The sequence below is a fragment of the Paroedura picta genome, chromosome 14 (genome assembly GCF_049243985.1).
Source record: "Paroedura picta isolate Pp20150507F chromosome 14, Ppicta_v3.0, whole genome shotgun sequence".
NCBI lineage: Eukaryota > Metazoa > Chordata > Lepidosauria > Squamata > Gekkonidae > Paroedura > Paroedura picta.
The window spans coordinates 10,800,517-10,828,187 of record NC_135382.1 but is presented as its reverse complement, the minus strand read 5'-3'; the positions used below and the strand labels follow the sequence as shown (position 1 = coordinate 10,828,187).

General features: G+C 45.0%; 1 protein-coding gene across 1 annotated transcript in view; it reads right to left on the bottom strand.

The window, feature by feature from the left end:
- The window catches only part of CYSTM1 (cysteine rich transmembrane module containing 1), a 58,146-nt gene that overhangs the window by 2,998 nt on the left and 27,477 nt on the right, over positions 1-27,671 (bottom strand). The gene's annotated exons all lie outside the window — the stretch shown is intronic.

Below are 27,671 nucleotides of genomic sequence, written 5' to 3'. Positions count from 1 at the left end.
GATTACAATTCCCATGAGCCCCTGCCAGCATTCGCTGGGAGGGGCTCATGGGAATTGTAGTCCATGGACCTCTGGAGGGCCGCTGTTTGACCACCCCAGCTATAGTCCTATTAGTTTACTGTCCATAGCAGAAAAAATCTATGCCGAACATTTGCTAATAAAAACTACAAGATTGAATGAACCCCTCTAATTTACCAGGGAGAAAACAAACTGGTTGACTTTGGCCTTTCTAGCTGAAAAATAAGGGGTGGGGGAAATTTTATGCAGCATTTATTGATTTACATAAAGTCTTTGATTCTGTTACACATCCTTTACTATGGGAGAAATTAAAGAAGTTAGGAATAGATCCTTGCTTCCTTTTTTTACTTCAAAAACTACACTTTTTTAATACTTGTTAAATTAGATTAGGTGGCTTGGTCACTTTATCTGATAAAATCCCTATGTCCAAGGGGGTGAGGCAGGGTTGTGTATTAGCCCTGAGCCTGTTCAATTTGTTCCTTGCTGACCTTCCTCTGTCTCTGGCTACAGTAGATGGACATTCCCCTAAATAAAACTCAGTTGCGGTTTCTATATTACTTTATGCCGACGATGCAGCGGTTCTCTCAGTCACAAGGTCTTAAACACTCTTTAAGCAAATTTTGTGACCTGAACTTTCTTAACATCAATTTTGACACGACCAAAATATTAGCCTTTTCTAAATTCTGGAAGTGCTCTGTTTGAAGAATTGCGGGCAAAGATATTGAACAGATTAAGCCCTTTAGATATTTGTAGCTTCTTTTCCAATACAACTTAAGATGGTCTATTAATCATAATATTAGCCTTAGCCTAAAGGTAAAGGTATCCCCTGTGCAAGCACCGGGTCATGTCTGACCCTTGGGGTGACGCCCTCTAGCGTTTTCATGGCAGACTCAATGCGGAGTGGTTTGCCAGTGCCTTCCCCAGTCATTACCGTTTACCCCCCAGCAAGCTGGGTACTCATTTTACTGACCTCGGAAGGATGGGAGGCTGAGTCAACCTTGAGCCGGCTGCTGGGATCGAACTCCCAACCTCATGGGCAGACAGCTTCCAACAGCATGTTGCTGCCTTACCACTCTGCGCCACAAGAGGCTCTTGTGCTAAACTAGCCTTAGCCCAGCCAAGAATAAGTCCCAGGCCATCAGTTGTTTCCATGACCAGAAGGGCAACCAATATGTGCTAGTGGGTCTTCGGGTTTTTCATGCCTCCATGATACCTTGACTGCACTTTGGGATCCCCTTGTGGATCCAGGATCCAGTCTCTTAATAAAGAGGTTGACTGTACAGCTGTGAGCTTCTATCGCAGGATTTTAGGCTTACCTAATTCTGTAACCTACTCTATGTGCTGAGCTGGGCCTCCATACTATAGAATCTTGAGCTTGGACTATATCCATTAAATACTGGCTCCATCTATTTTTTAGTCCTCCTTTAAACAGCCTCCTTGTGCTTTTACCTTCTGACCACTATACTCAGAAATAGTCTCAGGCCATCGTCTTTAAAATTACATCTATAGGTATTGACCTGGATTCCTTAGCCAATTCTGGAGAGGACCATATATTCCAAACTATCCAAAGAAGAATCCAGGATATTGACCTCCAGGTAATTTATGCTAATACAGATGGGTCGTGTTCTCTATGATCCCTTGGTCTTTCCTATATCCCAAACTCTATGGGATTTTATTTTTCCAACTTAATATCACATCGCAGAGAGTTTATGTTAGCTAGACTAAATGTATTTCCCTCTGCAGTGGTTGATGGCAGATATAGGAGAATTCCCCATAAAGAAAGAACTTGCAGGTATTGTCGTACAGAACTGTACTCAATCTGTCATATCATTTTGCGATGTAATGTGTATACCTGACAATTTCCCTGCTTTTACCTTCTCCTAGTGTTGCAGATGTAAGGTTTCTTAATTTGCTGCTAGCTGATAAATGCTTAGAGACCACTGAACTGGTAGCCAAGTTTTTATCTATAGCTATGGCCCACAGGCTTGGCAGATGGGCTGTGAACCTACTCAGCAAGGTTAGCCTGTTCCTCACCATGGCGGAGCTCAGTGCTCACCTTGTGTTTATGTCCCTGGCTCTGCCTGAATACAGAACACAGAGCAGCAGAAAGCACCAAGGAAGGGGTTGAGCCTCAGCCTCTATCCCTCCCAATCAAGTTCACCTAAAGTAGAAGAGCAAAAGGATTATTTAGGCTTGATGGCAGCAGATAGGCCTCCAAAGACCAGGCTGTGTTTATTTCAAGTATTAACATCCCTCCTTTCCCCAGACAGCTGACAGAATAATCACGCAAGGTAAGGCTAAGTAAAAGGTAAGGCTAAGTATCGGTGTCATCAAGTGGCGTAAACATTAATAATCTTGCAACATCCTTTTGTAGCAGCTCCATGTATAACGCCATACAATGGCCTAGCTTTAACATTGCAGTGGCATGGATCAGTGGATGGCACTGATATGTCTGTCTGTCATGGACAGCCACACTTTGAAGGCTTTCCAATGGGAGCAGAACCATCTCAATGACAAACTTTTCATGTGTTGTCCTTTCAGAGACACTAGTAAGATAGTGTGGTCAACAGAATCAAGAAAAACAGGTCCAATATGTGATGTCCCAATCCCCAAAGCAGGTCTGAAGAGAGATTACAATGGACCAAGGGCAAGCATCCACTTGTGCCTGGAGTTGTTCTGCTACCACTTTTCCTATCAATTGGCCTAAAAACAGTTGGTATCTTCAACTATCACCCACAGGCAATGCAGTTTTTTTCAGAGAAAGGTTTTATGGCCTCCTGAAGAGGGAAAATCTCCCTCCAAGGCCCATGCGTTGCCCACCTGTGGCAACAATCCCCTTGCCCCAAGAAGTCTGAGGTTTCACCCCCACAAGAGGGAATCATCAAGACCTCTCCCCCCACCTGTTCTGATGAATGCAAGCAAAGGCAAGTGGGTGACTGACAAGTACTTGGGCTCCTTTCAAAAAGACATTTCAAGCTTAATATCAGAGACTCAGAATTCCTGGAAAGAGCAGTTCCTCAGTGGAACAGGCTTCCTCTCCTTTGGAGCTACATGAATGTAAAGGCTACCACCTTCTGATGGGCCAGACTGGCCCAGGGATTCTTCACAATTTTTGCCTTCCTCTAGGCATAGAGCAGAGGTCACTGGGGGAAGGAATTTCCTGCACTGACCAAGAAGTTGGACTGGATGACACTTGACACCCCTTCCAGCTCAGTATTTCTAAGTTTAACGTTTGAAAATGCCCATTGGCACTTACCGTGAAGGGTGCTTCTCCCTGGGTTCTAGGAGTCCATCCCTGATGGGTGGTTCTCACCGCTGTTGCTAGGGAGGCAGGACCAACTGAAAAAAACTGCCTCCTCTTCCTGTCTCCCTGGTAGAACCGCCCATCTTCTCCAGTTTTTTTCCTGCTTCGGAGTGTGGTCGTGTGAGCTTTGCTCTCCACAATTGTAGTTAGAATTGACTTAATTGTTTTTCCCTTGCCTTTCTCTTTTTCTCTTGTTCTATATATTCCTTCTTTTAGCTGATATTAGAGTTTAGAATAGGTTTAAGATAGTTAAAATAGTATTGTTATTACATTCATAGAGAACAGTAAGTTAATAGAGAAGACGGGCGGTTCTACCAGGGAGACAGGAAGAGGAGGTAGTTTTTTTCAGTTGGTCCTGCCTCCCTAGCAACAACGGTGAGAACCACCCATCACGGATGGACTCCTAGAACCAGGGGAGAACTTGCAGTACTGAAATATGCAAAAGTATTATTTGGACAGAAACAAACTGTCTCGTAAAGTCACAACTGGGTACATTCTGCACTCACCGCTTTCTTAGGATTATAAGAGCAGCCAATTCTAAAATGATCCTAAAACGACTCCTGTCCTGGATTCGCAAATGCCATTAATCCTGTTTCTGAAGTGCAATGAATGAAGCACTGTCTTCTGCACCAAAGGCAGGCAGGCATGGCATGGCATGGCAAAGAAAGTCAATGAACACGCATTTGTTGGATAGCTGTGTTCTCGTTTGATCACTTTTTAAAAAGAACTCAGTTGTACCATGTCCCCTAACCTTTTTTTTAAAAAAAGGAGGGAAAGAGATGGGGGCAGCCCTGAGGAGCGTTTTTCAACCCACCCACCCCAGCTGCGTGATGCACATGTTGTATGCCAGGAAGGCTTGTCTTTACTTAGAAGCACTAATACCAAGACCAGATTGTCACAAGGCTTAAAGAAAACAAAGGCTTATTCTATAATTCATGAAGGCAGGAAAACTTCCTACCAAAATGGCAACTGGCGGTGAAAGCCTTTAAGGATCGCCCCTTACAGCAGGAGTAGTCAAACTGCCAGCGAATGCTGGCAGGGGCTTCTGGGAATTGTGGTCCATGGACATCTGGAGGGCCGCAGTTTGACTACTCCTGCCTTACAGTTTTAACTGGCCACGCCAACCTGACACTGTTAAGTTCCGTGCAGGAAGTCCCAATAGAGACCCTGCACATTTCTCCGACTAAGTGGAAAGAATCCACTCTTGGATGAACCAGGGGAGAAGTGGAGTGACTTTGTGGTATGTGTGTGGTGGGGGAGTGATTGGCATCAGAGTTGAAAGCGGCATCAAAGGCAAATCGATTTTTTTTAACCAAGTCAAATGAACCTCAGAAGCCCAGTGCATAACTGACCCTGGACTGGAAGCATATTTGGATACAGAGTTTTCTCTGTGACAGCGGTCTCTTCAGTAATGGAGCGCAATCACATTATAGTATATTGACTGACTTAGGTGCACTAATATGTTGCATCCATGTACAGTATAAACAGGAATCAAAGAACCCAAGAGTTGGAAGGGACCATACAGGCCATCGAGTCCCACCCCCTGCTCAATGCAGGAGTTCATTAGGAAAAAAGCTTTAATCTGCACAGGTTTTAAGTGAGTAAACCTTCTCTCTTTAGATACAAATGGGTCGGCGTGTTCGTCTGAAGTAGCACAATAAAATCAGAGTCCAGTAGCACCTTTAAGACCAAATCTTTGTTGGCCTTAAAGGTGTTTCTCTCTTTAGTGTTTCAATCTTTCCAACATGAAAATATCACCTAGGAGTCCCAGCATTTCATCCCAAACTGGAAAAACAAAAAGAAGCCTGGGGGTGGGGCAGGCCTCCACTTCTCTAGTCTAGTTATAATCTAGCCATTTGCTTGCTGTCCTCAGGCTTTTACGGTCCTATGCTGATCCCTTCCTCCTCCTCCCCTTAATGTTCCCTCTCCCTTGGCCAGAACATTTCCAGCGATGCACCTGCAGGATCTAGCTAAAGCAATGCCTGGCCTCCCTTAAACTAACCAAACATGTTTGCCTTGAAATCCATCTGGACCTTCCCTTGTGTGACCAGCTTGCATGAAAGACGAGCCTGCATGAAAGTGCGTTTGCTGGGACAAAGCAAGCGCTCTGCTTCCCTCGGCCCTCTGGCAGACCTCGCTGCAGACTTGGCCTTGAGCTAGCGAATCTCTGCAAGGCCCTTCCCCTTCCCCTTGCCGAGGCCTTCCTGTGGGTAGGGAAAAGGAGGAGAATGTTTCCACGTGCTGCTGTCGCCTTCAACCTTTGCTCCGTGATACAGAGCTGAGTCGTCACAGCAAGCAGACTTTGCCCAGTCGCTCCTTGATAATGTATGACGCAGCTGTGGGGTAGAGGCAGCGGCTCCAGAGAACTCCCTGTATGGAACTGCTCAGATTTGGCTCAAGAGGCGGGGCTAGCATCCCTTTAGGTCTCAGATCTGGTACCTCCTTGCAACAGGCAGGCTTAGTACTGCATATGGACAGCCAAGACAGGCCCTCCCTACTTCAGTGGAGCCAGTGTGGTGTAGTGGTTAAGAGCGACAGCGTCTAATCTGGAGAACCGGGTTGGATTCCCTCCTCCACATGCAGCCGGCTGGATGACACTGGGCGAGTCCCAAGTCTCTCAGCCTCACCTCCCTCCCAGAGTGTCTGTTGTCGGGAAAGAAAAGAAGAAGAGTTGATCCTTATATGCCACTTTTCACTACCAGAAGGAGTTTCAAAGCGGCTGACAATCGCCTTCCCTTTCCTATCCCCACAACAGACACCCTGTGAGGGAGGGGAGGCTGAGAGAGCCCTGATATTCCTGCTCGGTCAGAACAGCTTTATCTGTGGCCAAGGCAACCAAGCTGGCTGCATGTAGGGGGAGTGCGGAATCAAACCCGGCTCGCCAGATTAGAAGTCCACGCTCCCAACCATTACACCAAGCTGGGACTCCTTCAGATAGTGAAAAGCGGGGTATAAAAACCAACTCTTTCTTCTTCAGGAGCATCAGTTAAAGAAGCTTGGTGTGCCTGAGAAACTATGGTCTTCAGAGATCACCATCCTGCAGATTATGCCCTCACTGTGGTCTTTGAGGAAAAGCTCTGGCTCTTGCAGAGTGCCTGTGGCTCTGGAGGTATGCCATGGTGATGGTCCTCAACCTTTTTTATCACCAGTCAATGCTTAACAATTTTACTGAGGCCCGGGGGGGGGGGGGAGTCTTTTGCCAAGGGACTTCATCACTGTCGCCTGAGCCCCTTCTCCAATTGCTTTCCTGCCGACGCCCCTGACTTCCCACCGCCCAGTGGGGGGCACAGCAGCAGCTGCGCAGTGCCACACCGAGGGTTAGCCCCAACCATAGCAGCCGCTGGACAACACCAAAGGTGAGTCGGTGGCAGAGCAGCCGCTGGACAACACCTAAGGTGAGCCGGTGGCAGAGCAGCCCCTGAGGCAGCAGCCGGGGAGGAAGATGAGGAGCCGCGGCCCAGTACCGACTGATCCACAGACCAGGACCGGCCCCGGGCCCCCCGTGGGTTGGGGACTGCTGTGCTATGGAGGATCTTTGTCTCCATCATGGTTTATTTTCCTAACTAGGGGCAAAGCCCGTTGTAACCAAGAATACAATGGGCACTAGAGCTTGGCAGTGGGAAGAGGCAGGGGAGGAGTTGTCCAGTCTGTAAGGGCATGGGGTTGAATGTGTGTATTGTGTGGGAGGTTGTGGTGGCATGGTGGCAAATGAGGGTATGGGTGTGGAGATATGGGTGTCAAGAACCTGTGGTGTGGAATGTTCGTTGATTGTGGGAGAGGACTGACCTTTGGGAATTTTGGCATAGTGGTTACAGATGAGCTTTCCAGAGCCATGTCTTCAGATATGTGAAGGGAAAATCAGACTGGAGACTCCTCTTAGGGGAAGATCCTCCCAGTTCTGCGTCATTTCCCTTCTTGTGTGAATTAGGCCACAGACACCGAAATGCCCCTCTGCCCTAATACACATGGGGTAGTCACAGTACACAGGTGTCCACCCTGTTCCTTCTCCATTTTTTCACTGTTGATAAAATGTTATGTGCCCACATGCTTCTTTCATGGTTGCTCCTTAGAACGGATTTTTGTACCCTGTTGTTTACTACCCAAAGGAGTCTCAAAGTGGTTTACAAACACCTTTTCCGTTCGTCTCCCCACAATAGTCAACCTGTGAGGTATGTGGGGTTGTGAGAGGTCTGAGAGAACTGGGAATCGGCTGCAGTGACCCAGCAGGCCTCAGGTGTCTCAAAGCATTTCCCACTCCTCAGGGGCAGGGTGCCTGATACTCTTTGAGGGCACCATTCATACTTAGAAGGGAGACCTCGGAACATGGGGATTGCACATCATCACACATATTGCGTACTCCATTCCCCCCCCCCCCAAGCTGAGGAAGGTGTGAGTGTTTTAAGATTAAAGTTTTAATTGTTGGGTGGAAGTGAACTACTGTGGCAGGGAATTGTAAGTGAGAGCAGAGATCATTATCTCAGGTGTAGTGAGGGCACTTGTGTCAAGAGGAGAGGAGTACAGGGTCATGGCAATGCTTCAAATTACAAGAAGCTTACTATGGCCATTAAGAAAGGAGATGCCTTCCTTTTCATGAACCCCTAAACAACAGTGAAAAAGCATCTTCTTGCTGGGGAGAAACAAAGCCAAACAGCTAGTGAAAGACCTACTGTTATGGAAGGGAAAGGTTTAATTTGTATTCAGCTAACACATCCTTCCCAGCTGGATGAATGCTGGAGAATAAGTGATATGTACAAAATGGGCTTTTTATGAGTCACATTTTCAATGGAGACGTGCTGAAGATGTTATCTAGAATGATCTACCAGGTAATGTCTGATTTGTGGGGGTTTTTGTCCTCAAGTCATAGCTGACTCCTGGAGTCCTAGTAGAGTTTTCTAGACAAGAGATTTCAGAGGTGGTTTGCTATTGCCTGCCTGTGTCGTGACATTGGTATTTCTTAGTGGTCTTCCTTTCAAATACTGCAGCAAGCGGACTCTGCTTAGCTCCTGAGATCTGATGTTCCTGGGCTACCCAGGTCAGGGCATCTGGGGCATAAAGAAAAATTCATTACAGAAGAATTACTGAACAAGGTCAGAGATTCTGGGGGGGGGGGGGGGGGAGAGAGATCCTGGTAAGAGAAGAGATAAAAGATCTGAATAGAATCAGCAGTAAAAAACTGGAAACAAATATGGGATTTTAAGGTTATTTCACCTCTCAGTGGAGAAAGGCAAAATAACCTTAAAATCCCATATTTGTTTCCAGCTTTTTACTGCTGATTCTATTCAGATCTTTTATCTCTTCTCTTGTCAGGATCCCCCCCCCCCCCAATCTCTGACCTTGTTCAGTAATTCTTCTGTAATGAAGCTTCATGGACAGAAGATTAGATCTAAGGAAAGAGGACTGGTTATACTGCAGCTCGCTTTAAAAAATAACTTTGCTAACCAGCAACCACAGAAAACCATTTGTGTTCCTTTTTGTAATCCATACTTTAATTATAAGATCCCTTTTTCTTTCAGAAACTGGTATCTTACAGATTGTTGTGCAACAAGGTGGGGATGCTCCTTGAAAATCTTGCCCCGACCTTCAGGGTGAGCTGGAGATGTGGTCATCTGGTGAAATTACTTGAAGGTTTATGATTGGCAGGAAGCTGCAAAAAACACCACAAATCTCTGTGTGCTCCAGCTGATGTGAGCACTGGAAGAGTCTTGTTTCTATCAAAGGAGATGGAACAGCATTGGAGACATGAACTCTCCATTTAAGGCCCAGGAACCTGAAACCTGGGCGAGCCAGGTGAATTCCACGCCCGAAGAGAGTAGACTGCAAACCTTGGTTCCCAGCACAAGCCAGCAACATCACATTTGGCAACAACTCTTATCAGAATAGCAGTTTCCTTGAGATTGTCTCCTTTATGCAAGTTTCACAAAATGCTTAGTGGCTGCATCTGGACACGGAAAATGCTTGCATGTTGCAATCCTTTTAGTTTGCAGCAGTGTTTCTTTAAAAGCTTCTCTCCAGCCAGCCTGTTCCGGGAATAAGCGGAATAAGTGGAAACTCCAGAACCTTGTTGTAATCTATGGGGGTGGGAAGGTTAAAAATAACCTCAAACGGTAACCTTTAGTAAACTCCTCAATTAGACACAGGCCCGTTTTAGAAACAAATATATGGGAAGGGAGTATACAAGAATTGTGGTGGGCAGCTCACAGCACTTCTAATCCTCAGAGTAAAAGGCAGAGAAGAAACAGGAATTTATAGGAGGCACAACTATAAAGGCGGACAATGAGAACCACTTGGATCAGTGCTTTGATCCCACCGCCTTAGATCTGGGGTGAGGAAACAGAAGGATTCAAAAGGACCACTGCTAGTAAAATGGCTTGCAGTGGAACGCCTCTTGAGCTCTGGCAGTATTTCCATCGGGTGCATTTCTCAAGATGTTACCAGCTGACGTCTTGTACTAGGGGAAAGGAGAGTGGGAAACCAGCAATTAGTGCTTTTTGTCTCTGACTAAGATTATTTCCCTTCTCAAAGGCTGCCTGTGTGAAGCTATTTTGAATTATTTGCAATCTAACAATATGAGTGTCTGAGCAACCCACCGTTTTAAAACAGGCCTCAGCAACTTTCGTTTAGCTGCAGGAGCCACACATTTTTCAGCCCTCATGGCAAATCTAGACAGCATCCTAAAAAGCAGAGACATCATCCTGCCAACAAAAGTGCGTTTAGTCAAGGCTATGGTATTCCCAGTTGCAATGTATGGCTTCGAAAGTTGGACCATAAGGAAGGCCGAGCGTCAAAGAATTTAACCTTTTGAACTCTGGTGCTGGAGAAGACTCTTGCGAGTCCTTTGGACTGCAAGGCGAACAAACCGGTAAGTCCTAGAGGAGATCAGCCCTGACTGCTCCTTAGAAGGCCAGATCCTGAACATGAAACTCAAATACTTTGGCCACCTCATGAGAAGGAAGGACTTCCTGGAGAAGAGCCTAATGCTGGGAGCGATTGAGGGCAAAAGAAGAAGGGGACGACAGAGAATGAGGTGGCTGGATGGAGTCACTGAAGCAGTAGGTGCAAACTTAAATGGACTCCGGGGAATGGTAGAGGATAGGAAGGCCTGAAGGATCATTGTCCATGGGGTCGCGATGGGTCGGACATGACTTCGCACCTAACAAAAACAACAACAAAAACAAACTTGGTTGCTTGGAATAATGTTTGAGTCCAGTGGCACCTTTAAGATCAACAAAAAAATTGGGTAATTTTGGGTATATTCAGCAAAATTTAATTCTGCGGAATTCTGCAGCATGCACACAAAACCCAGAATTAACTTTGTTGCTCTTAAAGGTGCCACTGGACTCACCCTTTGCTTTATCGCTTCACATCAACATGGTTACTCACGTGGATCTATCTTCAATTGCTTGTCATTTTTTAAAGCTGCCACAAAATTGTTGTTATATATAAACAAATATCATCATCACAACAAGAAGTTAATCTCTGTCCCTCCCCTAAATAAAGGCTAGTATTTCTTCTGAGAATCAATGAGAGGCAATTACAGTGAATGACTTCTGAAAATACTAGGTGCCACAGTGGAATTTTTAGGCACCATGGTGCCCTGGTGCCTGGGATTGGCTGAGCCCTCTTTGTCAGGGTAGATGCAAACACCTTACCTTCTCATCTTACCAGTGCAAGCAGAACAAGTTTTTATGATCTAGATTTAGACAAGACTGAGAAAGGAGGCCAGAACCACCAAGAACTTACGGTCAACAGACAGCTGAAGTGTCCTTTCAAGGCTGCTGCTCTTCTCTCTGGCTCACCTAGTGTTGTTGCTTTTCTAAAAGTTTCAGAACTTCCCGAAATTACCCCAAATGTTTTGTTCCTCTAAAACCAAATAAACTGGTGAAAAGCCAAAGTGCTTTTTCAACTGTAGAATCTTTGTGCAGATGCCTGTGAGGATTTCAGGCCAGCCTTAGCTTACTATGCAAAGCTGTGACTTTTGCAGGCTTCTGTGGCATATCAGGGATGGTCTTACAACCTCGCTTTCCCTTTCATGTTTGTTTGTTTCTGTTTCTTTCTTTCCCTTCCCTCCCAGCTACTTCTCGCTCAGTCATTCACACATGTACAGCAGCCATTCTATGACAGCCACCTGCTCTGCAAGGGCTGCCCCAGTTTCTCTTTTTGGAGGAGATGGATAAGCCCCCAGAAGCAAACTGTCTCAGTAGAGTGTCCAGTAAGGCTAGCCCTGAAGGAAACAGAAGACAACACGGTGGACTGTGCAAGTGATGTAGAAGGGCTGGATAAAAATTAACATGATTATTAATCTTATTAACATTTGTTAACATTGGTATTATTAGACATTATTATTATTATTAGACATACCAGCAGAGACTGATGGTTGCCCGGGGTATCTGTCACATGCCCTGCAGGGTCTCATTCTGCATCAAAGCCTGTCAGAAACTCTGGGCCTTTTCGCACAGGGATCTTTGTTGCAAATTGTTTGCGGAATGAAAAATCGCCATTTAAAATAGTGGAATTCGTCGTTATGCATACCTGCCTTTGTAGTGGAATCAGTTGCGTTTTTTAGCGTTTCCCACAGGCTTCCGGTCTCGGCAGAAATCGCTAGAAAGGAAGCGCTATTGCCAAGCTCGTCCCGCCCCTGGCCGTCAAGCAGCCAATGGGCAGCCGTTAGCATGCTCCCAAACAGCCCCTTTCCCTTTAAGAAAGGTTTAAAAAAAAAAAAAACGACCCATAGCAACGAATCTAGGTAGATTCGTTGCTACGGAGAGACCCATCCAGCTGCCTAATGTGAGCTGTCGTTTGATTGTATGATCGTTTGCACGCTGCCTCGAGTGATAAAAAAAAAATCCCCCCCCCCTCTCACGGGCCCGATTTTCGGCTGAATTTATTTGTAAAAAATAAAGGGACTTTATTTCAGCAAACGGGCTTTTCAGTGGTTTGTGCTTAGTGACTAAAGGTGAAGGACTGAAGCCAGGGAAGCCTCTAAACAGAAAGGCTCGCCGGTGCGTTTATCCCTGCTCGCTCGGAGAAAAAAAAATGGCGATCGCTTCGCCGGAAGTTTGGAGGAGAGAGCCAGGGGGAGGGACTTTGAAGAACCAGCAACAATGGTAACGCACAGGTCTTTAGCGCTACTGTTGCAGATTGGTTGCAGGAGTGTATCGCTATCCGGAGGGTGAATCCACTTTTCTGGATTCCCCTGAAAGCGCCACAACGAAGCGCTTTTTGCTGATTGGTTTCAGGATTGTTGCAGATTGTCTACGACGTCGTGGGTTATGGCAAATTAGTAGCGTTTCCAAATAGCAACCATTCTGCTACTTTGAAGCCGTGCGAAATGGCCCTCTATACTCACTGCATCCCAGAAATCAGCATGCCAATAGTGTGGAACTTGGAATGTTTTTTGCTTGGCTTAACTATGCAGAGTAGTTTAAGATCCCAAACATCTAATTCACCGGGTAATCTATTTCATAATTTTTTAGTCTTTAAGGCTAGAGATGGGTTAAGTGAAGGGAAGAGGAAAAAACAGAAGAAAATAGACACGGCCATTAAAGTGGGGTTATCGGGGGTTACACAGTCTTTCCCAGGAATTCAGACGGCTGCTGATATCACTAGATGTCACAGGAGCCCACTTCTCCTGTTGCTCTATAGGTCTGGTCTCTTTCCCCACAAAGGAAACCGTAAATGACTGATTTGATTGGCTGACTCCTGCATCTCACTTCTGCGCCCATTTCTCTGAAGGGACATGGCACTACTTCCGGGGTTCCTTGAAGTCTCCTATCTCTTCCTCCCTCCCTTGATCGCCAAGCAGGCCCAGTGCTTTGATTAGGTAGGTGAGGAAACAGAGATAAGGAGGAGATCTCAAAAGCCAGGCTCTTCCTATACAGAGCAGACAAGAGGTCACAAGGTTTCTATGAGTACTTCTAGCCAGCCAAGAGAGCACATAGCATATGTTGGGAAGGCTCCTTCTAAATAGGTACTAAGGGGTCCTTCACCAGGCCAAAGAACACACATAACCCAGGATTACTGGAACTCTGTGTTACACCTGGACAGGTCACTGGCCCACCTAATGAACTGTGACTGGCACCGTCCAGGGTCTCAGGCAGTTCCACCTGGAGGACTGGGGAGAAACAGCGCCGTCCATTTCGAACTCCTGAATTGCAGACAGGGCTTGTAATGGAAAGGACTCTATTGCTAGGGCATCTATCTTACAGGCAATGAGACTGGAAGCCACAGATGGAGGAGGATTATATGTACCTTTCAGACAAGGCCGGCTATGGAGGAAAAGGTTAATTGAAGGTTAATTGATGATGCTACTACAACATGCAGCACCATAGCAACTTCACTTGGGGGAACAGAAGCAGCAGCGATACAAGGAGAAATGGGAGGTATTTTTCTCTGAAGGACAGAATTCCAGTTATGAGAATCGGTTCACCATTTCCAGGACAAGCCTGACAACTGAAATTCTAGTCAAACACTAAACACGCCAAAAAAAACAGCAGCAAGTAAAGCTTGTCTACAGTCTTCACGAACAGAGGAAATGCTAAACTTTCTTTAGTCTTCCCAAAAGCTACAAAGCAGAACTTTCCATCGTTTAGCATTTAAAAGCCAACACACAAGAAGCTTTATCTGAACCCACAGCCTCAGAGATTCATTATCTAATCAGGTATAAGGCAGAGGAAACCTCACTTTATCATCCACGGGCGTGGACATTCACACCATGTACCAGTCCGCGCAGTACAAATAATATGAGCAGCTTTATTTCAAATGTAAATACGTTACCTTTGTCTTACTGCAGAGCCCTTTATCTCGGTTATAGGCATTTGTTTTCCGCTTGTATGCAGTTCCTTCGTTAACTATTAACTACCAATCCTCCTCACAAAATCCATGCCTCTCGATTTTTTTAAAGCTTTGTACAACAAGAGTTATATCAGGGGTAGTCAAACTGCGGCCCTCCAGATGTCCATGGACTACAATTCCCAGGAGCCCCTGCCAGCAGGGGCTCCTGGGAATTGTAGTCCATGGACATCTGGAGGGCCACAGTTTGACTACCCCTGAGTTATATGAATAGAGAATGTCTATCTCCTTTATCTAAGACAACAGATACAGGCATATCATGCACAAGAGTTTCCCCTCGTTTTCAATTATGTCCACTAGGTCTTTTTATTCTGTATTGGTTTTCCTCCCCTCACTGCTCAGTTGGCTTCCAGATCGCTGTTTCCCCAGGTTTTCTGTGGCAGTTTCTCCTCTTGCTTTGCTTCTCAGCTAAAGGTAATTCAAAAGCATAGAGATTTCCTCAGATTTCCTCCCTCTGCCCTTAACCCACCCCTAAGAGGCCTGCGTGTGTGCGCCAACTAACACACCAGCGCCTCCCCCCCTTGTGGCGCAGCACTGGCTATGTCAGCCTGGAACAGCTGATTTGGATGCCGCCACACACAAACCCCTCTGTAGCTTTCGCCATCTTCCCTCCCTTGTCGGGGCACATACTTCATTATGGCTTACATTTACCATTTACTATTTTAAAAAAATGTTTAATTTTGTTTATTTTTACAAGAGGGTTGAGTCAATCACTAATCTTGAATTGCTGAAGAAAAAAATAATTTGGCAGGAAAAACTTTAAAAGTTTAGCTAGAGGTAGCATGTGTGTGCGCAGTTAAAAGTTTTAAAGATGTGTACCCTCAGGAAGAGATGCCGAACAGGTGGCCAGAGAGGCAGGGGCAGGCATGCCACAAAGGAATGAAGGGAGTGAATTAGCAGGTAAGTTTCTCGTATAGTTTCTACGTTCCAGGTAAACCACCCTGAGCCTTCAGGGAGGGCAGTATATAAATATAATAAATAAATAAATAAATGTGCATTGCATTGTCAGTGCACCCCTGCCCAGCATGCAAATGACCACCTGAGCCTGTCCCTCTTGCCAGCCTTGTGGCAGGACTCTGGCAACTCACATTTTCTAACAGAACTAAATTGGTTGTGAGAAATTACCAGAGCTTAATGGCCTATGGAGCCAGGTTCCTTGTTTTCAAATATCAGTTTTCAAATATCAGTCCCACCAGCAAATTCCTTAAGTTCTCTTTTTCATTTTTTCCCAAGCTTATAGCTCCATCCATGAATAGAGAACTAAAAACCAATAGTGGCTTTGTGTGCAGTTTTTAGGGGCTATCAGAAATCTCTTTTTCCAAGGGAGTTGGTGTGAACATGATCAAATAAGAAGGGCATGTAGCTTACAGACTCAGCAGTGCCATGCTTAGTCTTAATCTCGACTTTCAGCACTTCCTCTATGAATGGGATAAGGTCTTATTGGTAGAAGTGATTGAATGTCAAGAATGTGAATCATTTAATGATCCCAGGCAAGAGATATTCATTCCCATGTCTACCGCATCACCATTTCTGAGACCTCCATACACAATGTTTGGAGTGTCAAGTACAACACAATCTATCCGGTGGGAGTTTAGTTGTTAACACTTCTCAAGTCACCCAGGGGTTATGTTCCTTGCCCACTGTTTTTCAGGACAAACCCTCTAGAGCAGGGATAGTCAACCTGTGGTCCTCCAGATGTCCATGGACTACAATTCCCATGAGCCCCTGCCAGCAAATGCTGGCAGGGGCTCATGGGAATTGTAGTCCATGGACATCTGGAGGACCACAGGTTGACTACCCCTGCTCTAGAGGCTCAGGGTGCTTTGTTTTTGGATCCTGATTTTTCTGCCGGGCCTTCAGGCCTTGTCGGAACACCCTTCCTTTAGTGCAATCCAACAAATGGCGCTTGAGGCAAAAGTACCTGATTGGTGCAAAGCCAACTAACACATCATGCATTAGAGGCTTTTGTAATGGCTTGTTCCTTCCTGTGAATATATTCAAAAACCACGACTGCCTGGGGTTTCACAGCTCCCATCCCACAATGATTTCCCAGTCATCCTCTTAGAAGCTACAAGGTTTCCTATTGTAAAACAGCTAGCTTCTCACGTGTTTCGACAAAGAGGAGGGAAAAGGACCATGGTTAGGGCATAGAATATTGTCAAAATTTCATGCATTATAGCATGAAATGGAAGGGAATACAGTTAAACTATGTGGTCTCAATGTTTTTAATATTATCTCCCAAGCTAATTAATCTGCTAAAAGTAAATATTTCAATGAACAACGTGATGGATTTACATTGGGAATGATAGATAATCATACAACGGTAAAGCAAAGTAGGGCAAAGCAAAGCAAAGAATGGGCTCCTGGGACAAATCATACAGAACAATACTGACCACATCATCCGTTTTCCCACATAACAGGAATATATTGGAAAGGTAGATGTACTATGAACTTTTTAATGCCACCAGCATCAAAGGTGCCAACCTCGAAATCTAGGAAGTTTTGTGCACATACTAACCCAGAAATCCAGAGGAGCAAATCTCCTGGTACAGAGAAGTTCAAGATTCAATGCATTTGTCAGACCTTTCTTTCCTCAGCTAGGAGTAGCTCAATTAGAAAAGGCCATTGTAAACATATCACAACAAACTGGAGTTGAGTTTCAATAACACATCTGTGGCATTAATGGATTTATAGAAATGAATTCACTTTCTCAAGTTGTCCTGCCAAATAGAAGGTTGTCATGCCTGAACCTTTGGCATCTCTTGATGAACAGCCAGAGGGCGCTCCAGAAGCTGTAGCGCAGTGGTCCCCAACCCCCGGTCTGGGGCAAGCCTCTCCATGGGTGCAACATGTGAATTCCCTGCCTGTCTGCCTAGATGTCTGGTGTTCCTGGTTGCTACTGCAAAGCCTTGCCCATTTGATCCTAGTTCCTGACTTTAGCTCGACTCCTGACATTGGCCTGACTCCTGACTTTGTTTCCTGGTTCCTGTCTTCGGAATGGCTCTTGAATCCATCCCTGGTTCCTGACTCTGGCTCAGGTGTCACTCTGCTCCCTGGCAACTTGACCCCAATATGGCTTTCAAACTCCCTTCAGTGTTGACCCCAGCCTGGCTCTCAACTCCGCACTCCTGCCCGTCTCTGACTCCCTTGGCTTTTGACCCTTCAGACTGGACTTTGGACTCTGAACTTGTCTAACAATTTGGTCTTGGCTTCCCGTCCAAAGATGTAATTAATCAATACCCAGTGTGCGGCCTGGCAGGGCAGCACAGAGGGTCTTAGATACTATCACAACTGAACAAGGAGTGGCCTGCATTGTGATAGGTGAACAATGCTGCTTTTATGTCAGTGATGGGGGAAATGTTAGTAATGCTATAGAAAAAATTCAGAAAATAATTAAAAGTGTTTCAGCAGATTGGAAAACATAAGGCCCCAGATTTATGATTGTGGTTCTTTGGGTGGTTCTGATATTGGGGGAATGGCTGAAAAAAGCAGAAATTATTGAGGCTATGGCTATTATGGTACTAATTTCCAATCTTGTGGGATCTGCTTATGTCTAGTTGTTAGAAGAAGAGTCTCACTGTCCAGCACTATTATGAGCCAATGCAAATGCAAATGTTAGCTGGAAGTGGTTCATACGCAGTGCTTTTGCCCACATTGAACCAGAGGAGGGAATGAAGGATTAAGAATCAATGCTAAGCTTATAATCAATTGCAAGTAACAATTAAGGCCCACCTGGTTAAAAATAAAGCTAATACAATAATCTCCCTGGCAGTTGGCAACACATATTTACAACATAGAACCTTGCAAAGCAGCAAGATGAAGAAACTGGATGTGATCAGGGGCCTTTGAAACACGAAAGTTAGAACTTGAGGCCCAAGTTAAGAAAGCCCAGCTCACAAATAAGGAACAAGGCTTAATTAACTATTTGCAATACCAAAGTTAATGTTTTCAATAGATTCCATGTAATCAATAAATCACTGCATGTGACAAGTTTGAGTTATATGAAGTAGGCATGCAATTAATTAAAAAGGTACAAAGTTTATGTCAATCTAGACTTCTGGCCCACGCTAGATCTTCCCTTCACTGCAATAAAGTCTTGCCTACCTTCAGAACCTATTTGTTATGTTTGTCTTTGGGTGTGGCAAGCCAAGTTGTGAATCCCCATATTGGTGTGAGTGAAAAAGTGCTTCCTCTTGTTCATACTGAATTTGTTTATCAACTTCACTGGATGCTCCTCTAGGGAGCCATCTGGTAAAGGGGGGGGGGGGATCTAGACAGAAATAATTTTTATTGGGGCCAACCACAATTTCATAAAATTGTGAGCACTGGCTTCTGAAACGCAATAAGAGGCATTAACGCAATAAGAAACGCAATCCAAAGGCAGTATATACTCTCAAAAGCCATCTAACACAGATATAACTTATTGGTCGTACCTTACCTTTTCAACACTTATTTCTCTAGTAGATTTTTCAGCCTCATCTTTTCTCTGAATATCAGTTCTTCCTTTCCCTAACTCAGGCTTTCTCAACAAGGGTTTCATGAAACTCTGGGGTTTCTTGATGGCCCTGGAAGGGTTTCCCAAAAGACTGGGAGTTCATTTTATATATATATATCTTAACATAGCCCGCGGCGCCACGGGCGCCGCGGACTAAATAAAGCCGTAAGGGCTGTGTAGGAGGAGTTAGGGCGGGCTCGGTCCGGGATGAGGAAGGGTGCCAATTGGCCCCTTCCTCTGGACGGACCATCGGCCACCGATTCCCACCCCACTCACAAGGAAGCAACTGCGAGCCGCGAACTGCTGCGGCTCGCAGTTGCTTCCTTGCCGGCGGGCTGATGCGACAGAGGCGCGAAGCGCCTCTGATGCATCAGGCCGCCGGCCAGGGAGCCCCCGGCAGTCGCACGAAGCGCGGCTGCCAGGGGCTCCCTGCCTGGCGGCTTGATGCGGCGAGAGGCACAAAGCGCCTCTCGCCACGTCAAGCCGCCACCTTCGCCGTAAAGCCGCCTTCGCCGCTCAAGCCGCCGCCTTCGCCGCTCAAGCCGCCGCCTCCGCCGCTCAAGCCGCCGCCTCCGCCGCTCAAGCCGCCGCCTCCGCCTCCGCCGCCGCTCAAGCCGCCACCTCCGCTCTCAAGCCGCCGCTCAAGCCGCCGCCTCCGACGCGTCAGGCCGCTGCCCAGGGAGCGCCCGGCCGCGTCTATCCAGGAAATGGCCGCCTGCCAGAAGACGCCGCAACGGGTAAGCCATCTTTTACTCTCCCACTGCCTCCTAGCGCCCATTGTATTTAGGATGTTAAACATTTATTGAGTGATATGACCCTATCTGGTCATGTTGACCTGACCCTGCCCAATAGCCAGTGATGGGCCTGGATGGGATAGGAAGGGGAGGGGCCTCATGTGGGCATGTACATGCTTCTCAACCATTTTCTGCATGATCATACTACTTCTGTGATTTCCTGTAGCCTGAAAACTGTTTCAGGGGTTTCTCAATGGTAAAAAAGGTTGAGAAAGACTCACAACTGCTTAGGCATGTTAGGCTGTTTGGCTCAGTCACCCAGTGAACTCCATGGCGAAGGTGGTGCAGGAGTTAGACCAGGTTTCCTAGATTGCAGTCTGACCACTACACAACACAGGCTGTCAGCATCCCAGGTGGGTTAATGTCAATGTATTTATAATGTATGAGGTATCAACCGCCAGATAACAAAAAATAAGTTTATTCTATTAGTACATTTTAACAAGTCAGAGACCAGGTAGGCTCCAAAAGTATATAGCCCGGGTCTCTCATTTAGCCTGAAATGCATTTCTTTAAAGCAGTGGTCCCCAACCCCTGGTCCGGGGACTGGTACCAGTCCAATCAATCAATATTTTATTCACGGTCATTCAGACCAAAACCCAAATACATGCAGTTAAAACTAAGACAATACAAAAAGCAGGAAAACTGCCAATACTATAAAAATGTTAAAAATCTGACATCATAGTCAGTATTTAAAACATACTTTAAGTTACCAGTTTATAAGGTTGGATCAGAGAGAATTTTTTGATCCATATACCGAGTACGCAATTTCATGGCGGCGGTGCAAAATTTAGCTGTGCAGAGAGTTATTTGCTTATCTTCGTCTTGAAGCAGTACCTTGATTTTCTCCTTTGTGGAAGATCTCAGGTAAGTGTTCAAAATTGGCTGGATAAAGGTGCGTCTGATAGTGTCATAAATGGGGCAGAACAGAAGCACATGTTCATCTGACTCTATCCATCCGCTGGCACAAGGACAGAGTCTCTGAGCAAGGGGTTTCTTTTGGTAACGCCCCTCCAGCACGGCAGTGGGTAGAGCTGAGCATCTTGCTTGGGCGAAGGCCCTTCTATGGGTGATAAGTTCTAGGTCTGACAGGTATGGAGCTGGAACAAGCGTGTATCGGATCCTATCTGGACACAGAAATTCTGGTGTTTTGGCTAGATCCCTTTGCCGACTGATGTCCTTGACCCTTTGTTTAATTATGGATTTAGCTTGATCTTGCTGTATGAAGGCTAGCTGTTGTTCCATAAAGCCAAGCTGTGATAATTTGCATTTCACAGTTTTTAGCCAGATTGGCTGAAAGTTGTCTCTTAAGATCAAAGCAGACAATCGCTTTGGGTCATAGGTTAGCTTCAGCCAATATAGGATCGATGACACATAGATCTTATCTTCCACACTTTGCATACCTGTTTCCAATCTCACTCTAGCATTTGATACGCACTTAGGGAGCTGGATGATCTTCCTTAGAAATACTGACTGCACCCTTTCCAGTAACATAACACTAGATGTTGGGGTTCCTGAAAAGGAGCCATAAAGCAGCTGAGAAAGTGTCTTGGCTTTGTAGAGCTCTAGGGCAGCTGGTACAAAGTATTTCCCCTTGGTTCGATAGAATTTGAGAATGTTGTTAGCCGATCTTTGGGCTTGCTCAGCAGCATATTGACAGTGCGCAGTCCTAGCACATGAAGATTGTAATACAATTCCCAGGTACTTGAATCTGTGGACTTCTTCAATTTTATAGTTGTCTAGTTTCCAAATTTTTGGTTTGGTCCTCTTGCCAAAAATCATGACCTTTGTTTTTTTGTAGTTTACTTGTAGTTGTTCTTCTTTACAGTAACTGCTAAGCCTCCTTAGCATTCTTTTGAGTCCTACTGCAGTTCTGGAAAGTAAAACTACGTCATCAGCATAAAGGAGAATTGGAATTGGACGATGGGCTAAACTAGGAGGATGAAATTCCTTGTCCTGGAATGAGTTAATTATACCATTAATGTAAATATTAAACAAAGTAGGAGCTAAGATGCAGCCTTGTCTAACTCCTTTAGTAACATTAATGGGATTGGTAAGGTGGCCTTGGTTACTGCATCTGACCCTTATTGTTGTACCCTGGTATAATAATTTAATAAGGGCAAGAAGCCGTCGGTCAATAGAGGAGTTCTCCAATTTCTTCCAGAGGCGAGATCTAGAGATGGAATCAAAGGCCGCTTTAAAATCAACAAATACAGCGTAGAGAGCAGATTTTGCAGAGGTGTATTTTTCTGCTAGGTGTTGGATAGTCAAGCAGTGATCGATAGTGGAGGCACCTTCTCTGAAGCCAGCTTGTTCGGACCCTATCAGCCCTTCCTGCTCGCTCCAACTCGAGAGTTTCTCTAGTAGGTGTTTGGCATATAATTTGCTGGGAATACTCAATAAGCTGATAGGGCGATAGTTTGCTGGGTCACTTCGTTTGCCAGTCTTATATAAAGGTACAACCACTGCTGTCAGCCAACTACTGGGAATATGACCTGAGGAATTAATAGATGTAAAAAGAGTTGCTAATATTGGGCTCCACCATTCCTCATTATTCTTTAGAAGTTCAGGGGGGATCCCATCCAGCCCCGGGGCCTTGCCTCCCTTTAACTGATTAATAAGTGATTTTACTTCATTTTGAGTGACTGGAGGCCACTCAGGAAGCCCCTCCAATGTGCCTGGTTGGTTCATTTCTGAAGAATCGTTATAAAGGTTTTGAAAGTAAGTGACCCACTTTTGTGGGGGGATGCATAGGTCAGTAGTCATTCTGCCACTTGACTTCACCCCTGAGGTCAGTTTCCAAAAGAGAGTGGTGTTCTTATTTTTTACAGACTGTATTAAGGACTGCCAGAGCTCAAGACTGTATTTTTTCTTCTTACGAGCTATTAGATTTTTATACTTTTTCTTAAGAGTTAAAATTTGTAAAGGCTTGTTATTCAAAGACCCAGCTCCGTTTTCATTATACCGTTTGTAAGCGGCTGTTAGATCTTTCTTTGATTTGATGCAGTCTTTATCGAACCAAGGTTTGCCAAAATGGCCCGTTGTCGGACTATGTGGGATGTTTTTTTTGGTTAGGACAGGCTTCAACTTGTCAGTGAGTTCAACATACAAGGAAAGAAGGTTCTGGCAAGAACTGGGCACAAGAAGCTTCTTGCGCAGTTCCTTTAAGTTGTCCGAGACTAACATTCTTTTTACCGAATCATCTAGTTGAGGGGACCATCTTATCCGACAACCAGTGTTTTCCATTAGAGCAATTTGGGGAAAGTACGCAGGTTCATATTGGAAGTGTTGGTCAGGGGGAGAGAAATGAAGGAGAAGAGGGAGATGATCCCCTTCTAAGTATGGAAGCACTTGAAAATCACTAACTGACCTGCCAAAAATTGCATCGGTCAGCATATAGTCAATAGTGCTAGCTCTTGTTCCTGCCAAGTATGTAAATTCTCCAGGGTGGTCTCCGGGTGTTGACCCGTTTAATACAAATAGGTTTAATTTATAAGCCATCGAGGCAAGTTGAACCCCCGCTTGGTTGGAGCGTTTATCTTTAGAAGCACGGGTAAGGAAGTGGCTTACTGAGCCCTCCTCATTGCTGATCCAAGTTATTTTGTGTTTGGTTCGCAAAGTTTGATCATCTGGTCCAATACGTGCATTTAGATCCCCTACGACCAAGACTCCTGCTGATGGATGATCCAGACTGGTATCAAGTATGTATTCTTCTAGAGCTTTCCAAGCAGCTTTGGTGTCCATAACCCTCTTTTGGGGAGGGAGATAGACATTATAGATCAAAATTTTGCTGGCTCCCCAGCTTACCAGAATACCAAAAGCCAGATTGCTTAAAGGATTTAGGGGAGTGCATGTTGCCTTTAATTTAGTGGATACCAAGAAACCCAAGCCACCTTTCAGTCTCCCAGGGCCTTGTCCTTGCGCTGCTTCCAGCTTGAAGGAGTAATATCCATCAAAATCAAGATCGGCTTTTGTCCACGTTTCCTGGAGAGCTATAATGTCACAGGGATGGTGTAAAAAGAGAATTTCTTCTGCCCTATGGAGGACCCTAGACCAGCCAGCTATATTCCAAGATAATAGCTTAAGTGAGTTGGTTGGTCTGTGGGAGATGGGCCTATCTTGGCGTCAGGAGCTCGTAGAGTCCAGATCAATCAAAAGTGGTACCTGTCTACTTTCTCCTTCAAAGATAGATTGTGGATTTATTTGGTCGTGCGCTCCCGATTCATTCCGTTCTTGCAGCTCAAGCAGTTCTTGTGCCAAGTATTTTGGATTAGGCATAGATTGTGCTTGCCTCTCCTGAAACACTTTGTGTAGGGCAGGAGGATCCAACTCCACTTCCTGGAGGAGCAACATTCCTTGGGATTTAACTACTGATGGTTCCTGAATTATTTTGTCCCTAGGAGAGAGGGAGGGTTGTACCATAGATACTCCAGCAGCTTCTGTATCTGTTGGAGGTATTTTTTCCTCCTGGTTTGCTTCCATTTCTGAACAGTATGATGTTTCCAGTGGGGGCATTGAGTCGAAAGATGCAGAAAGGTGACTTCTTGCCGGTGAATCTTGATTCTGATTTCCTCGTGCCCCACCTTTGTCATCTCCCGTTGTCACTTGATTGATGACTGTCCGGATTTTACTTCTTAACATTATTTGGCTCTTTTCCAAGCTTTTCTGGCTATAGGTCTGGTCATGCTTTCGAAAAGCTTGGGGACCTGGTTGTGAGCTTGCCTCTTTATTATTTGTTTTGGTAAACAAGGTCAAATGCCCAGAACTATTTTGTAATTCTTTACCCTTTCTCATTGATGCCCTTGAAGTTGGTACCAAATTCCTTGGCTCCTGTTGATTAGACTTTACTTTGCATAGAGGGGAACAGACAGAGTCTTTAAACACCCTGGTTAAGAAAATCTGGTACTTGACAAACAGTTCCCTCCTGCGCGTAAGCATGGTTACAGTCCTGTTATGTCTGAATGTAATGACCAGCCTTTTATAAAAGTTCTCACTTGGCAACCAGTGGAGGTTGTCTATATTAACCTCCATTATTTTGCATTCGAGAATTTGTGTCAAGGAATTAAGCACGGCTCTTTTAGAATTCCACTTATTGTAATTTACTCTGAGGTTTCCCACCAGAATAGCCAGCTGATTTCGTTGGAGCCTGCGAGTGTTTTTTGTATTATTGATATGCAATTGCAGGTTACTGGGAGGGAGCACTGAGGGAACGGTTTTCTGATTAGCATTTCCTTTGGGGAGGATATCTTGAGAATTTGTTTTAACTTTTAGGTGATTTGCTTTCTCAACACTGTTCCTCTGTCCCTTTAAGTGAAATTCCTTAAGGTTGTATACTGCTTCCTTCAATTCAGTCAAATGAAGGTTTATTTGGTCAAATTTTGTAAACAAATTAACTACTGTCTCAGTTATCAGAATTGATTGTTTAAAAAGGAGCTCAAAGTTACTTGCCTGCTTGTTACACGGTGATTGCACCCCCGTATCTTTCTCGATTGGTGAAGACAACTTCGGTGGACTTGAAAGTCTTCTTTCAACTACCAGAGTGGGGGAGTCTTCCTCCAAGATAGAATATCTGTTGCTAAATAGAGCAGTTTCTAGTGTAGGATCCGAATTCTTTGTTTTCAAGTAGTAATCAAGCTTTAGTTGTTTCTCGGCACTGCACCCAGGTTGATCAGCAGGTGAATGTAGCCTCTTTTTCGCTCCCATTTGTTTAGACTGCAGGAGTTCTTGTTTTAACAGGGAGTTTCTTGTCCTTATTTTCTTTATTTTCTTGTATTATGCTTCTTGTTCAGATAAGGAGCATATATTGAAACTCCTCTAAACGCGAAACAGAGACCAGTAGAGATAGAAAAACAAAAATAAGCCAGGCACAGCTGTGCGTTGTTATCTCACTACTGCCGCCGCCGCCAGTTCGCACTGGGTCGTTGATCAGTTCGCACTGGGTCGTGGCTCCTCCCCCCCGGCTGCTGCCTTGGGGGCTGCCCTGCCACTGCTGCTGCCTCACCTTTGGTGCTCTCCAGCAGCCACCATGGCTGGGGGTCCCCCTCGGCACACACTTCCACAGGGCCTGCAAGATGGAACTCTTCCACCAGGCATATGGTTGTGGTCCCGGAGTTACCATCTGCGGATCCCCAAGAATTAGTGAGATCAGGACCCTCACTCCTAACGAAAAGAGCTCCTGACTGCAGCTGGACAGGGGAGGGGAGATGGGGAGTTAACCGATGAATTGCCATCTTTTAATGTATTGGGGGTTTTATGGGTTGGATTGTTTTATTCTTTTATTGTAAACCGCTGTAAGTCTTTGAGAGCGGCGGAATATCAATTAAAATATAAATAAATATAATAAATAACAAATAAATACCTGGCACTTCCAGTTCAGCATCAGGCAGCAGGGTGATGTGAAACACCTGAAGCCCTGGAGAGCTGCTGCCAGTCTGAGTAGACAATACTGGACCAATCGTCTGATTCAGTATAAGGTAACTTCATGTGCATTCATTTCCTATGCTATCCATCAAGTCAGATAATACTCTCTATAGTCAGGTTTTTATTAGGGCTCCAGAGTATTTTGATCACTGACTTTTCAGCCTATGTATTCTTTGGATCCTTTTTTATTTTATTTACTTACTTCATTTGCGACCTTGGTCCAATCACAGCTTCTCAGAACTTTTTCAGAGCCGCCTACCTCACAGGATGTCTGCTGCGCCGTGAGGAAGGGTAGGTGGTTGTAAACTGCTTTGAGGTTCCTTCAGGTAGTAAAATGCAGGATCCAAAAAAAAAGCTGTTCTTCATTTATACTCCCTTCTTCCCACTAGGGATCCAAAGAGGCTTACATAATTTTTCATTTTCCATTTCCCCTTCACAATCCTGAGAGTTAGATTAGGCTGAGAAAAGACTAACCAAAGGTCAGTGAGCAAACAAACATGCCAGAGTGGAATTTAAACATGGGTCTAACCACTATGGATCAGCTCTACCCACTAAGTCACACTGGCTTGTCATGCTGCATCCTCCAAGATATGGGAATGATATAAAAATACAACCATTTTAATAGCAAATAACCTTCCTACTCATGAAACTCAGTGCCCCAAACCTAATATTGAAAATCATTCAAAAATCATTTACCATAATTAATGTCAAACAAGTAGCTCTTACTAAAAAGTATACCAAAATATTTATCTTTATTTCTGCAAGGAATCCTAGTCATGGCTAAAAGGTAAAGGTAAAGGTATCCCCTGTGCAAGCACCGGGTCATGTCTGACCCTTGGGGTGACGCCCTCCAGCGTTTTCATGGCAGACTCAATACGGGGTGGTTTGCCAGTGCCTTCCCCAGTCATTACCGTTTACCCCCCCCCCCCCCAGCAAGCTGGGTACTCATTTTACTGACCTCGGAAGGATGGAAGGCTGAGTCAACCTTGTGCCAGCTGCTGGGATTGAACTCCCAGCATCATGGGCAGAGCTTCAGACTGCATGTCTGCTGCCTTACCACTCTGCGCCACAAGAGGCTCCTAGTCATGGCTAGGAGCTTATAAAATAAGGAAATATTCCATTATTTGCTTCTGAAGTCTGTACAGTGCTGAAGTTTGAAAGTATAGCAAGGGCTATTAGAAGAAATAGCCTGGAATTGTTTATCAGGCACATACAGTCCTATTTAATAAATGCAGCCATTATTTATTGACAACACAAAGAGTCCAGGGGAAAGTGGGGTCCAGGGGAATCCAAAACTATCCAACAGAGACTGGAACAGCACCAGGTTCAGTTAAGCTTCAAAATCCAGACAGGTTTAAAGAGCAGCCTTTTAGGCTTAGAAAGTCCTTTCCACTAGTTGCTTTCTGGCTACGAGGAAATTTTGGTCTTACATGCTCGCCCCTCAATTGGAACATTTTATTTGGGAAACTTTTACCCGTTGCTGTCAAGGAAGTGCCTCAAAATCCAGAGAGATATTCCCCAGAAAATATCATTGAACCACAAGTAACATATTATTTTATTTATTGATTTAATTTTATACCACCCTTCCTTAGGGGTCAGGGTGGTTTATATCATAAGAAAATATAATAAATAATCTAATTTCAGCTGTACCATATTTGATTATTAATTTTTTTAAAAAAACTGGGTTGATTAAAAAACGTTTCCTATGACGCAATACATCAGAGATACGAGCATAATCCCTTAACTACCAGCCACAGATCAGAGAACAAGAAATGTGGTCACCAGTGGCGTGCAT